The sequence below is a fragment of the Phasianus colchicus genome, chromosome 4 (assembly GCF_987193195.1).
Source record: "Phasianus colchicus chromosome 4, bPhaCol1.hap1.1, whole genome shotgun sequence".
Lineage (NCBI taxonomy): Eukaryota > Metazoa > Chordata > Aves > Galliformes > Phasianidae > Phasianus > Phasianus colchicus.
The window spans coordinates 39,442,975-39,455,785 of record NC_143439.1 but is presented as its reverse complement, the minus strand read 5'-3'; the positions used below and the strand labels follow the sequence as shown (position 1 = coordinate 39,455,785).

The window sequence follows — 12,811 nt, the reverse complement described above, 5'->3', positions numbered from 1 at the left end:
TCTTACAGAAACCTTCCTTTCAGGTGTGAGTTCTTCCTTCAACTCTTTCTGAGTCTCCAATTTCTTAAGCTTCACCCATGAAACTGTGCCACCTCTTCTACCCTGATCTCCCGTTTCTACAGCTTGGTGCCTCTGTCATTTTCATACGTGTTAAAAATGTTGGTTAAATTCCTTCCTCTACTAATGAGTTTGTTTGCAAAAGTAATTATGGCTGTAAGCCTTTCCCTCAGTATCTTTGCCTAGCATTCTTTTCAGTTAAGCTTCCACAAAATTACAGTGCTCCTTCCCTTTCAGTTATGTGTTTGAGCTGCTTTTTATTCTCACCCTTCAAAAGGTTTGGGATCCTCTCTCCTCTCCATCTCATCCCTTTGCTCTCTGGGGACGTTTCCCCTTCTGTCTTAATGAGATGCCATCACACCACTCCAGCAAGCCCTACTTAGGAAAGATTTACTGCCACATAACCACATCCTCCGTTGTTTTTTGGGTTGCTGTTTTGTTTAGTCTGTGTTGAGTCAGAGTGAATGGCTGCATTACTGCCTCTCACGCATGTGCTTGTGTAGAACATCGTTTTCATTGCAGTACAAAACACAGCATGATGGATATAACCCATTTGGTTACTGTTGAAACAAGAGACCTCTGTCCTCAGCCATTGGGAAGAATCTCACATGGATTGAATGGATGATTTTGTTACAGACAGGCTACACACTGAACTCATCCTTTTGGACCGCAGTTAAGCGGTAGACAGCAAAACACACCGACAGTGCAGCAGGCAGTTTGCTGACAAATCAGATGCTCTGACAGCACGAGGGAAGGCCTTCTGCTCACCTGTGCCTTGAGGCAGCCCTGCCGGGTTCGGCTCAGCAGAGGCAGCGCTCACCGCTCGGAGGCTGCGGAGGGCTGCCGCGCTGCCGACCAGCAGAGGGGGCTTTGGCACAGGAGAGGCGGCACGGCGGCGGCTCTCGGCTTCAGGGAGCGAATCTCCCGGGGTCCGCTTCAACCACTTGGTAAGTAAACGCGGTGATGGGTTTTTTGCATTAAATCTTGATGATGCGGGACGCATTTGGCGTTTCTCGAGGCTGACGCAGAGTTGTCATGTCTGAAAACAAAGCCTTCCCTCTTTGCCTTTCCATTTTCCCAATCAGAAGACACGATCTTGGTGGGAGTAATAGTCTAAAGCCTGAAAAGGTGTTTGGATTGAATTTGCATGACACCTGGATCTGACCCTCTGTAACACAGAATAACCTTCACTTATTACTCTGAAATGTCGTTTGATTTTTTTGACTTAGGGTTCTACATATGGAAAACTAAAGGTCAGTGAATTTGGTCATTTGTGCAAACAGGTCTCCAGTGATGAAGAGCAGCTTACAGCTGTGCTTTGCCTGCTCAGTCCCTGGTCCTTGCAGCTGGTCCCACTATGCAAGCACGTTGTCCTCTCAGGCTTCACTTACATGTCCCCAAAACCAGATTTGCAAATGCTAGAGCCTGGGCTCTAGAGCAGTTCTGTCCCCTCCTCGCAGGCTCAGGCAGGCTCTCCCCCCGCTGAGACTGGGCTGTAGTCCACAGTACAGGGTAATAAGTTAAAAATCAAGGTGTTCTGTTGCATGCAGAATCATGCATGCAGAACAAAAAATATCTATCTTAAGATATTCCCAGCATGATCCAAGTTTAGGTGCAGTATGAGAAATTACAACTCAATTAAGGTGATGGGTTCTGCTACAGGGAGACCCTGGTTGCTGAGATCCAGGACGGACTCCCACTACCTTTGTGTGCCCCTGCACAGTGTGTATTTTGAGCTGCTGCTGCCTGCAAGCTGTTCATCTTCAGTCTTTATATTCTGCTGTATGCACACCTGTAAGCATTCTGGGCAGACACAGACACACCTCAACATCTTTTTTTTTTTTTTTTTTTTTGGTACTTTCTGTTATTTAGGGTATTTATTTCTTGCTCTAAGTGCAACTTTTTTTAAATTTGAGCTGGTTTGTGACTTGCCTGTTTCTTCACACCGCTTGATCAGATATTGTCAAATAACATTTAGCAATGGGCAGGTACTGTTTAGCAAGCAAGTGTGCAGGAAAATGAATTCCAGCAAGGAAACGGGGAGGCTAGGAAGGAGGAAGATGTGAGAGAGACTTAGTGCCTTGCAGAGAGGACTCTAAGAATGGCAGCTGCAATGGAAGGGCTGGTAGGAAAGAGAAATCTGCATTGTATGAGGATCTCCCCCCACAACACAGTTTCAGAGACATTTGTTCTTTCCTGAATGCTTCTGTGGATTGTGTTTATTATTGCTTCAGCAAAGCTTTCAACAAGAAAGCGCAAAACCTGGTGGAAAGCTTCTCTTGGTAAACATCTGATTTTAAGAAGACAAATTAGGAGGAGAGGGAATGGCTTCAAGTTGTGCCAAAGGAGGTTCAGGCTGATATTAAAAACTTACCCAAAAGAGCGCTCGGGCACTGGCACAGGCTGCCCAGGGAGGTGGTGGGGTCACCAACCCTGGAGGTGTTCAAGAAATGTGGAGATGTGACAATAAGGGACATATCTGAGAAATACTGGCAGTAGGTGGATGATTGGACTTAGATGTTCTGAGAGATCTTTTCCAACCGTAATGATTCTGTGATTCTATGAATTTATACTTAGGACAGAATACATTAACGCTTGCTATTGAAACTTCATAGAAATTGTGTTGCCATCAGTGGCTCAGTGAGACTCTTAGAAAAACAGTAGTTGCTTCTCAGATTTACTGCTTTTATACCATAACTTTCCATTAATTTCATTCATAGACTGATTGTGCTTTTAAAACTGTTCTGCCAGCAGCTGCTTGAGGGCTTCTTTCAGTCGTTTTCCACAAGTATACTTTCCTGTTCCTTTCTGATCCACTGGAATAAAACCTGTTCAGTCATTTTTAGAAAATGAAATGTTGTTCTGTTATTACCAAGCATACAGCTCGGTAATCATGAGCTTTATATATCTTAGAAAATGCTTTATCTGGCTCTAGTATGCTAAGAAAACCCATTAAGGGTCGTAATAATAATCATAGAAAGGAGCACAGGACTGAGAGGCAATCCAATACATCACCTAGTTCTTTCTGCTCTGGGATAAAGGCCAACTATCTTCATAACGATACCATGTTCTCCTATAATATTGTATCTTCCTATGACCTCCAGTACTTCCAGTGCTGCACTACAGCCTTGCCATAAAGTCCACTGCAGCACTCCTCTCCTCCTGCCACTACCATTTGCTTACGCATGTGCTATAAATCCTCCATGGATGCTTTCAAGTACAGCAGATGAGCCTGAGAAGGTCAAACCAGCTGTCTGCTTCAGAACAAGACTTTCTGAATGGCCTTCTTTGGAATGGCAGTTTTTCAAAAACCTTACCCACTGCCATTTTTCAGGCTTTCTATTTTCAGAATGATAAAGATAATGATCAAGAAACATGATTTTGTTTTAGGAAATGAGAAAGCGACTGTGGGTAGTGAAGAATACCTCCCCCCAAAAAAGCCTTTGTGCATCCCATGGAATGAAAAATAATGTTGCAGCTTGCACACTTACAGTGCATGTGTATGATTCAAAACAGAATTAGTTTCCTATTCGTCTCTAGAGATGGAGTTGCTCTGTGGTTGGCATGATTCAGAAGGAACTCTGCGTGAGATATTTCATCACGTTTTGAGATTACTCAACAGCAGAGAACTAGAAGTCCCATGGCATTAAATCATTCTGATTGAAAGACGCTGTAATATATTTTTATAAAAAATTGTGCCTCTGCAAAATTTCCACTTATCTGTAGGACGCGTCTGTAAGGAATCAAATTAAACCCCCACCTAGGCAGAGGAAGCAGATAGGATTAGGAAAACAACTTCCAGTCTCAGCTGATGCATAAATAGGTAGTGACTGAACTACTATCTGTAACATAGGAACAGCAGCAGATCACTGATTTTTGTTTGTTCTTTATCACACTGAATGATTACTACTTGGTTGGATGAATGGGAGTAATTTTTGCCAGTGACTTTCTGTTAACAGTTTTTGTGGTTTGGAAGTCTAAGTGTAAAAATAATGGTGCAGTGAATCAACAGAACTTGGCCTGTGTTGTGGCTTGCTGCACTTCTGGGGAAAAACAAATGCTTTCTATGCATTCCTGCTATAGAACTATGTCCTAACTCTTCCCTGGATTGAAAATAGAAGGATAAACAATGCTGGTTTATTAAAGGGTTCTGGGGTACAGCCAAATAAAGCTCATCAAATTTATTGTGCTTGACACACAGGTATTGTGGTCAATGCAATGATTTTAATTTTAGTGATGCTCTCTGATCTTCCTCTGTTTACAAGATTTTTATAGACTTCACAGTAACTGAGTGATGTCTTCTTCCTTCATTTGATATCTCTGTCATTTTAAACTACTATTTGAATGAACTATACAGCTTTTTTGAAGTATTTTCTGCTGAAATTCCATGTGGTTGTCAAACTAATAGCAGAGACAGATTTGCCTCAGTCTATTTTATGTCAGATCCTAGGAAAATAAATAACTGCATCATATGAAAGAAAAATAGTGTTTTCTATTCCTGAGGAAGACTCCATCTTGTTTCAGGCTTCCACTTCTCTTTGAGCATGTATGTTCATTCTTTCTGTGATAACTTCATTAAAGATGGAGAAATGATTTATTAGTACTTCCTTGTCCCAGCCTTAGCAACTCCACAAGCTGTGCTATAAGACACAGACTTCTTAGAAAAGAGGAAAAGCAGAAAGAGAAGGAAAGGATGCTGAGAAGTCTCCTGCTTCATTAGAAGTTGAAGGCAAGAAAATTAGATTTTGGCAGCTTTTCTGGTGGGAACACAGACCTGTAGAAACATCACAGGAGCTTGGTTTCTTGGCACCAAACATCCTAATAGCCACAGCATGCCACCTGTGATTCTCTTTCCTAGAGGTGTGGGAAATGCTGCTGCCTTTGATTGATATCAGGCTCAGTAAAAGTAGTTACTCGTTGATCTAACAATCCTCCCTGCTAGCAGTTCAAGAGAGAGTGAGCAAAAGGAGCTTCCTTTGCCACTTCTGCATCTACAGCCTTTCCCTTTAGATGCCCAATGGCATAGATAGATGTTCTGTGGCAGCAGGAGCTTGAACTACAGCCATCAATGTCATAGGGCAGATCCAGCAGGCCACTGGGGGATTTGCTCTGTTGCAAACTCTCTGTGGTTTCACATTATGATTTTAACCATCCGACAGGAAGCAGCTAATTAAAAAATATCAGAACAGATCACAGAGTGCCTTGCAGTGTGGTGGTAGCATGCTCTGAATTACACTGCTGCACTGCAAGCTGCTCTAGATGCAACAAAGGGAGGCAGAGAGCTGCACAGGCACTGTGCATCCATGGTCATTTTGTGCTGAGAGCAGAGACTGGTGGCACCATCACTCGATGGGTGACCTTTGCACAGGTGCAGATAGCTGGCAGTGAGCAGCAGCAGCTGTGGGAGGAGAGGAATCGTGCTTTGAGGATGAGATCACACAAACCTTGTAATTATGTACTGTCCTCTAATTATGACATTGAGATTTTCAGTTTGAGTCTTTGAAAACAAGTTTAAGAAGTATGCAGTAGTTACTCTAAAACTTAGGATGTGTTAAGAACTCTTGCTGGCGAAATACCATTTATTTATTTATTTATTTTTAAAGAATATTTTCTTTTGAGTCTTCCTATATATTGACTTTTGAAATGTTTCTTGTTGGTGATAATTATAGCAATACTTGGCTCCAGCTGCAACAGAGGAAGATGCTTAAAGATGAGTCGCTCTCTAATGGATGCTACTTCTTCAAGTTTTACAGTTCATCTTGACTTCATTATTTTAATTATTCTTCTCTTTGAAGAGTTATAATCACTATAAGGTATACATTACTGGACAGTATAAACAGCCTGTATGAACTCAGGATAGTCTGCTTGTACTGTTCTTGTGCAATGCATGACTCTGCCACAGGCATGAACAGATATAGGCAAGTGTGACTGGGAATAGTTCCGCCAAGTTGCGAACAGGACTGGAAGTTTCACACTTGGAGCCCTTGCAGAGTTATGGAAGTTGGTGTCTAATACTACCTTACATATTTGCACAAGTGAAAGGCATCTGAATGAGTAAATAATTAAAAAAAAAAAAAAAAAAAAAAAAGAGAGATCTCAGTGTCCTTGTTCATTGCAGGGGAGTTGGACTCCATGACCTTTAAAAGTCCCTTTTAACTCTAAGGATTTTATGATTCTTTCTTGATCTTGGCTCTATTGGCTACTGCATGCACAGTCTTTGCTAGTTATTATCCTGAGCACTTTCCTTTCTCTGCTACATTTGCAAAGAAAGGTCCACACTACAGCTCTTCAAATTGCAGAGTGCCATTCTGTGGCACTGAGCTTGTCAGTAGGGCCGAGGAACAATTTACTTATAGCAGTAGTCTGGACTTTTTCTTTTAATTTGTCATTATTGCTTCATTCATCCATTTAAAAAAAAAAAAAAAGGAGTGACACCTGCATAGAACCAAATCAATCATATCTAGAAAGCACCCTTGGTGCTGTAGACAGTTAGCCACCACTCTCAGTTTTTCTACTACAGAGATTTTTTCCCATTGGGAGAGAATGTTCACAAAGTACAGTTTGAAAGTAGAATCCTGAGCAAAAATGGGTTCTTTAAACTTTACACTTCGGTTGCTTTCACAGCTTTGCCTGCAGCACAGATTCAATGTCTGCCTAAAATACTTGCAGACAGTGGATGGTAATTCTAAATTCCACTTAACTGTTTCTTTAAAAACCTCCTGATTTTAAAACTCAGTTGCAACTTTTCAGGAAAGTAACTCCAAAAACTTTTGTACATCAAATATTCACTGAAGAGACCTTGGCAATTAAAATATTGGTGTTTTTATATAGAATCACATATGAATTTTGATGTATTTTCTTGATCTCTTCAGAATTCAAGAAATGAAGTTAGCTCCTGGAGTAATACTCGGTCACTATCTTACCCAGGGGGTATGGGAAAGTAAAAAAGAAAAGAAAGAAAGTGGAGAGAGAAGGAGGAGAGAGGAAAGGGAGGAGAAGGAGAGGAAGACTCCTCTCCATGCAATTAAGAGTGAAGGAGATGCCTACGTGACCCTCATACATGTCAAGCTTTCTCAAGCCCTGTAAATTTGAAGCTCTCTCCTCCAAAAGACAGAAAGCCTCTCTAACTAACATCCCCACCTCCAAAAATCAGCCCTCAGAAAGCCCTCACAGCTTTCCCCTCAGAATTTCACAATTTACTTTGTCAAGGAGATCTTACCATGGGAGGTCTGGAGTTTGCATTCCAGAAGTACCTCCCTGGATCAGGACCCTGCCAAAAGCCAAAGGTTCCATGAGACACTTTAGCATGTGCTGTTTCTCCAAGTTGTGATGAGACTTTTGGTCAGGTTTGCTTTATCCACAGTTACAAAATGGCAGGCTTAGGAGAAGGTATCTGGGTAACAGAGACCACCTGTTTTTTATCTTCAGTGTTCTGCTACCAGCAACTCTTTTTTTTTTTTTTCTTTTTTGCACCTGTAGTCATTTAATTTTTTTTCACTAATTTGGTGCTTTTATTTCCAGAATAAGACCCTCAGGCTCTTTAGCCCTGCTGAGCTATGGAAAGGACGGGAGCCCTTTTACCTGTCAGCAATTGGCAGCTGTCTGCAAGGGATTTCTCTCTGACCCACACTCTTTGAGAAAGGTAGGTGTTCCCAGCCTCTGCATGCAAATCCTTTCAGCCCACCAAAACTACCTGCTGTATGCAATGATCCTGGCACACCACCACATTCCATTTTAAGTCTTTTTCTTCTGCTTGAAGGAACAGGTTTTGCCTCATTTAATTCAAACAAGACCAAGATCTTCTCCCAGGTAACAGTGACAGGATGAGAGGTAATGGTTTTAAGTTGAGCTAGGGGAGGTTCAGGTTGGATATTAGGACTAATTTCTTCTCTGAAAGAGTGTTGATGCATTGGAACAGGCTGAAGTCACCATCCCAGGGGGTGTTCAAGAAACATGGAGACATACTTATGAACACAATTAATGGGCAATATAGCTGGAAGGTGGATGGTTGGGCTAGATTATCTTAGTGGTCTTCTACAACTTTAGTGATTCTATCATTCCAAGATCATGCAGAGAACGTATCAGCTCAAAGTGTCCATATAGAGAGACATATATTACTATAGGAGCATATATCCTGAAATTTGTTTTGCTGGTACAGTCATATTTTAAAATGTGTAGCTTGCACAGATTTTGCTACTTCTCTGCATGGTTTGTGCCCTGGCAAGGCTTGCTGCTTTAGTGGAGGGCATGGTGGGAGTGCACTAAGGCCCTCAGCCAGAAGCAAGAGCTTAACCTGATGTCTTCATAGTTGTTCATAGTTGTGTTTTCACCACCCAGTCATCCAGACTAAGTAGATGTTTCTGATAAGTCAGCTGCATTGGCATACCCTTTCTTTTCATTTTAAACAAACCCAGTTAACAATCTGACCACCTGTACTACCCTCAGGGCACAGCTGGTATAAACTGTGTGGGATGAGGAGCAGGAATCCAACAAATAACATTCCTCAGATGGTACCTTGTGGCCACCCCATTTTCCAAAGCATTCTCCAGGCCCCCTGGGTCACTCCTGCCACCCTCTGGGGTGAGGTCACAGGACCAGGGACCCTCAGGATGAGGATTCCTCGTGCCCATCCTGTGCTAGACCAGTGTGTCTCCTCCTCTTTAACACTTGCCTGCATTCCCAGTCCTGTACTTGTATTGTGCCAACTACCAGATGTGACGGGATGTTTACCTGAGGTTCAATGTTACATCCTTCCAGCCTGAATCTCAGTGAGCAGGAGTAGCTGCAAGTTATAGTCAGAAATGACAGTGTTATGTTCATTCTGTAAGAGATAGCAGGCCTGTAATGCTTTTATCTCCTTAAACCTGGCTTAGCTTGCACAAAAGTGTTCCTGAGCAAACAGTGCTCTCCTCAAAAGCTGAGGCCTTAGGTATCTTGCAGACATGCCCATCAGCCAACATGTGCACCATTTATCTTATGTAGATAAAGCCATGTCGAAAGCCGAAGAGGTGAACAGCAAAGCCATTGTTGGCTGGGTTCTGCTGTCTGCCCGATGAACGTGTGGGGAAAAGGCTTTCAGTGCCCTCGGCAGTTCCTGTGCCACCGGCGGGCTGTAAATGCCACTGTATGTCTCCCCAGCCAGCCCAAATACGGGCCTGACCAATCCTAGCACCAATCCAGGTACTTTTAGTAAAATTCTGAAGGAAAAATAATACCGATCTCCCCTCCAAAATCCTTTACTTGTAACATGTAAAGCTTTTTTAAACAGACATAAATTATTCTATATAGCTCATTCCCAAACCATGATGCTCAGGGAATAAAAAGGGCACATGAGGGTTCAGGTTTTGTTTCACCCCAGAGATGCAGAGATCAGGACTGCCAAAGGGCAAATGTGAATAAAGAGAACATGCAAGCATCAATTGCGCTGCACTCAAGTCATACAGATGCACGTGTGCACACAGAAAGAATACACATATAGGCTTCTGTGTGGCATGTGGAAATAGGAACATGGCAGAGATTTGCTGGGAAGCAAAAGGCAGAGCAGCCAGGCTGTAGCCCAGCAGACAGTGAATTGTTTTTCTTTCTCAACAGTTGGACTTGATGGCACTACAGAGAACTGATTGGGCACTACAGATTAATAAAACACAGAGATGCATTTTATTTTGAACCAAAAGTTAAAATTTTATTTGGAATATCAATATACCAAAAAAAATAAAATAAAATAAAATAAAAAACTTCATTTTATGTAGTGAAATAGCCATTTGAAAATGGTAAAATAAAGACATTTCTCATACTATTCTCTCGTAGCTATTGTACATGTATTATTTTCCCTTGTTTTTTTTCTTTCTTTTTTTTTTTTTTTCTGAATAGAAATCTAGCTCAAGCTTTAAGGCTCCTCAAAGCCTAAAGCATATAGTGGCTCTTTAGAGAAAGCGGATAAGTCAATCAGAGCTGTGTTTTTTCAGCAGACGGCCCTATCTGAAGCTGTCCAGGGCCAGACAGACATGAGACTTCTCAGGAAGGTCACTATTTCAGGGGAATATCATTTCATACCCATTGGGAAATACCCTCTGACCCCACTTCATGCAGCATTTCATTGAGCTTTATGATGCACTGGGAGGTCCCTGGTCTCCCTTCAGTGCAGGGCTCTTGTGCAGATCTCACCTTATTTGTGTTTAAGAAATCAAATTAATTCTACCCTGTGTGTGGTTGTTGCTCTGCTATAAAATAAGTCTATAACAAGGCACTGATCCTGTCTTTGCCCCTGTAAAAGAAGGGTTTCTGTGCCCATGTACACTGACCACAGTGGAGTGTTTGTAATAGCAGGATCAGGGACTCATCTTTTAGCTTGTTTTTAATAAAATAAATGGGATGGGCAACCATCCTCTGCTATATTTTACCTGCTTTATCAGGGGGGTTGGATGCAATGGTCTCAGAGGTCCCTTCCAACCCCTGCCATTCTGTGGGACTCCATGAAAATGTATTGAAATAAAAAGGTAGAAACACACTGACAGTGCTGAGCTGTATTTCTTCTCTTTCAGAAGGCTCATTGAGGTGGCTCTTGGAAATAGGACTGAGGACTAACGCCAGGGCCTGGGCAGTTTGTGTCACTGCTCTCTGAACCAACCACACTGCAATAGACTGAAGCAAAGCTGGTGGACATCTCCGGGCATCACCTCACTAGCAATCTCATTTTCTGCAGGTATTCAGCCACGTGCTGAGCTTATGTGGCACAGTCTGCAGTCTGCACTGTGCTGAGCTTTCTTCCTCAACCAAAGACACTTTTGTTACTTACAAGTGGTTCTGCATTTACGACTTGTGTATCAATAGCTCTGTTTCTAGTTCTGAAGTACAGAGACAGAATGCTAATACTGGAGACATTATGGCACGTGCTTACAAAGGCTGCTGTGTCATGGCCACAGTAATTGGCGCCTTACACTGGCTGTTACCTGAAAATCTGATATTGATCCCCTAGGTATCGTTGCTCTCAATTAATCCATTCTCCTATATTTTTCTTTTTAGGAGAGAAAAACGACAGGCTCAGCATTTGGCCAGCTGTTAAAGCACAGACCAGCAGACTGCAGGAGGCCTTTGGCTGCAGCCTCCTTCCATCGTGGCCCACCCGGGGCCCTGCACAGCCTCATGGCAAGCAGGCCACTGTGCATGAGTCAGTCCAGTGAGTGGCTCAGCCATGTCCTCAAAGCTTCTTCCTACCCAGGCACTGACTGGTCTCCACTGCCACCTCACCTTCAGTTCATGCTCCCCTACAAAACAGGCTTTGTTTACCCCTGCTGTTCAGCTGGACCTCTTCGGGTGATTCCTTTCACACGGTTAAACCCTTATGGTAAGACAATGCTTTTATTCATTTCCTCTGAAACTGTGGTGAAAGATGTCTTTGGGAAGCAGCCACTTATGTGTTACCAGTGAGCTGAGACGCACACCATTTGTGACTGACTTACAGGAGGCTTGTCAGCATGAGGACTTTCCTTCTCACAGACACAACTTGAAGGAACTTTGCAATTACCCAACTTCTTGGTGTTTCCCTACCAAATTCTGCTCACAGCTGCTTACAGATAAACATGCACAACCCTACTGTTTTTATTCCAGTACACTGAAGTCAGACACGAAGCACAGACTTCAGCCCTGGCAGACTGACTGTATCAGTGTAACTTGCCTGACTTCAGCAGTGAATCTCCTGACAGCACTGTGGTTGCTGTCACAGTTCCATAATTTTTAGTGCACTATACAAGCTGTAGTCCTCCAGAGCATGTGTGAATATGGCAGAACTGCAGCTTTACTTAAAGTTATTGCCAAAAAAAAAAGGTTCTGGTAGTGACAGAATAGTGTGCAAGTGTGGTCCCAAGGTTTAAAGTAGGGGAAATAAGTAGGACCCAATTAGCTGTGTTTGGGTTGAAACAGCTGGAATATAAGAGGTGTCATTAGGGATGACTGCCTCGCTGTTCAAGTACATGGGTTAAAAGTGATGTCTAAATATCAAGAATGTGCTTTTTAGAGGGGGGAAAAAAAACCAAAATTGAAAAACAGTATATGTTAACTTTTTCGTCATATCCTCAACTTCTTTAATGTTAGTTGCCACACTTGCCTCCAGTGTAAAATCTCAGAGGAGCCCCATGGCCAGTTGGAACTGGCATGTAGAAATGCCTCTGTGACATGCCAGTTCCAACTTCTGGTGGCAGACGTATCCTCATTTATTCCTTACATGTCTGATCTTGCTGTCCCTTCCCTACACACATACTCGCCAGCAAACCTATCCTCCCACTGGACTCCCCCTCCCCACTGGTTTCCCTGCACATCTGGGGTACACCTGTACTGCATCTGGAGGAGGCCTGTAAGCCAGCCCCTGGTCTGGAGCTGCTGACCAGGCAGCATAGGAGGGACCTGGCCCTTGGGATGGCTGGGGACATCTCCAGGTCTAACCTGAGAGCTCACAGGGATGCAGGCAGATGGGGAGCAAACAGCACCTGTGAGGGCTTTCAGGGAACGGGGGTAAAATGCCTGCTCTGTTCAACTCAGTGTCAGCATTGCCAGCATTTCCATCTGGCACACACAGAATGCTTTCCCTCCCCCCCCCCCCCCGCCCTTCATGCAACTAAGGAACACAGTGTACAAAACACAGTGGGTTGTTTGCACACTCGTTAGCAACCCATCCTGTTTTCTGTCTGTGTAAAACTTGGGCCTCAGGTCTACCCCTAGCTGTGGTATCACTTCCTACTTGTAAAGCTTCTTAGGGTTT

At 43.1% G+C, this 12,811-nt stretch overlaps 1 long non-coding RNA gene across 1 annotated transcript; it reads left to right on the top strand.

Annotated features, from left to right (window-relative positions):
• Positions 1-722: 722 nt before the first annotated feature.
• LOC149918201 (uncharacterized) lies at positions 723-11,433 on the top strand. The gene is made up of 4 exons (XR_016466094.1): positions 723-1,004; positions 7,579-7,699; positions 10,599-10,759; positions 11,080-11,433. It is a non-coding gene; the product is annotated as an uncharacterized LOC149918201 (long non-coding RNA).
• Positions 11,434-12,811: the final 1,378 nt, after the last annotated feature.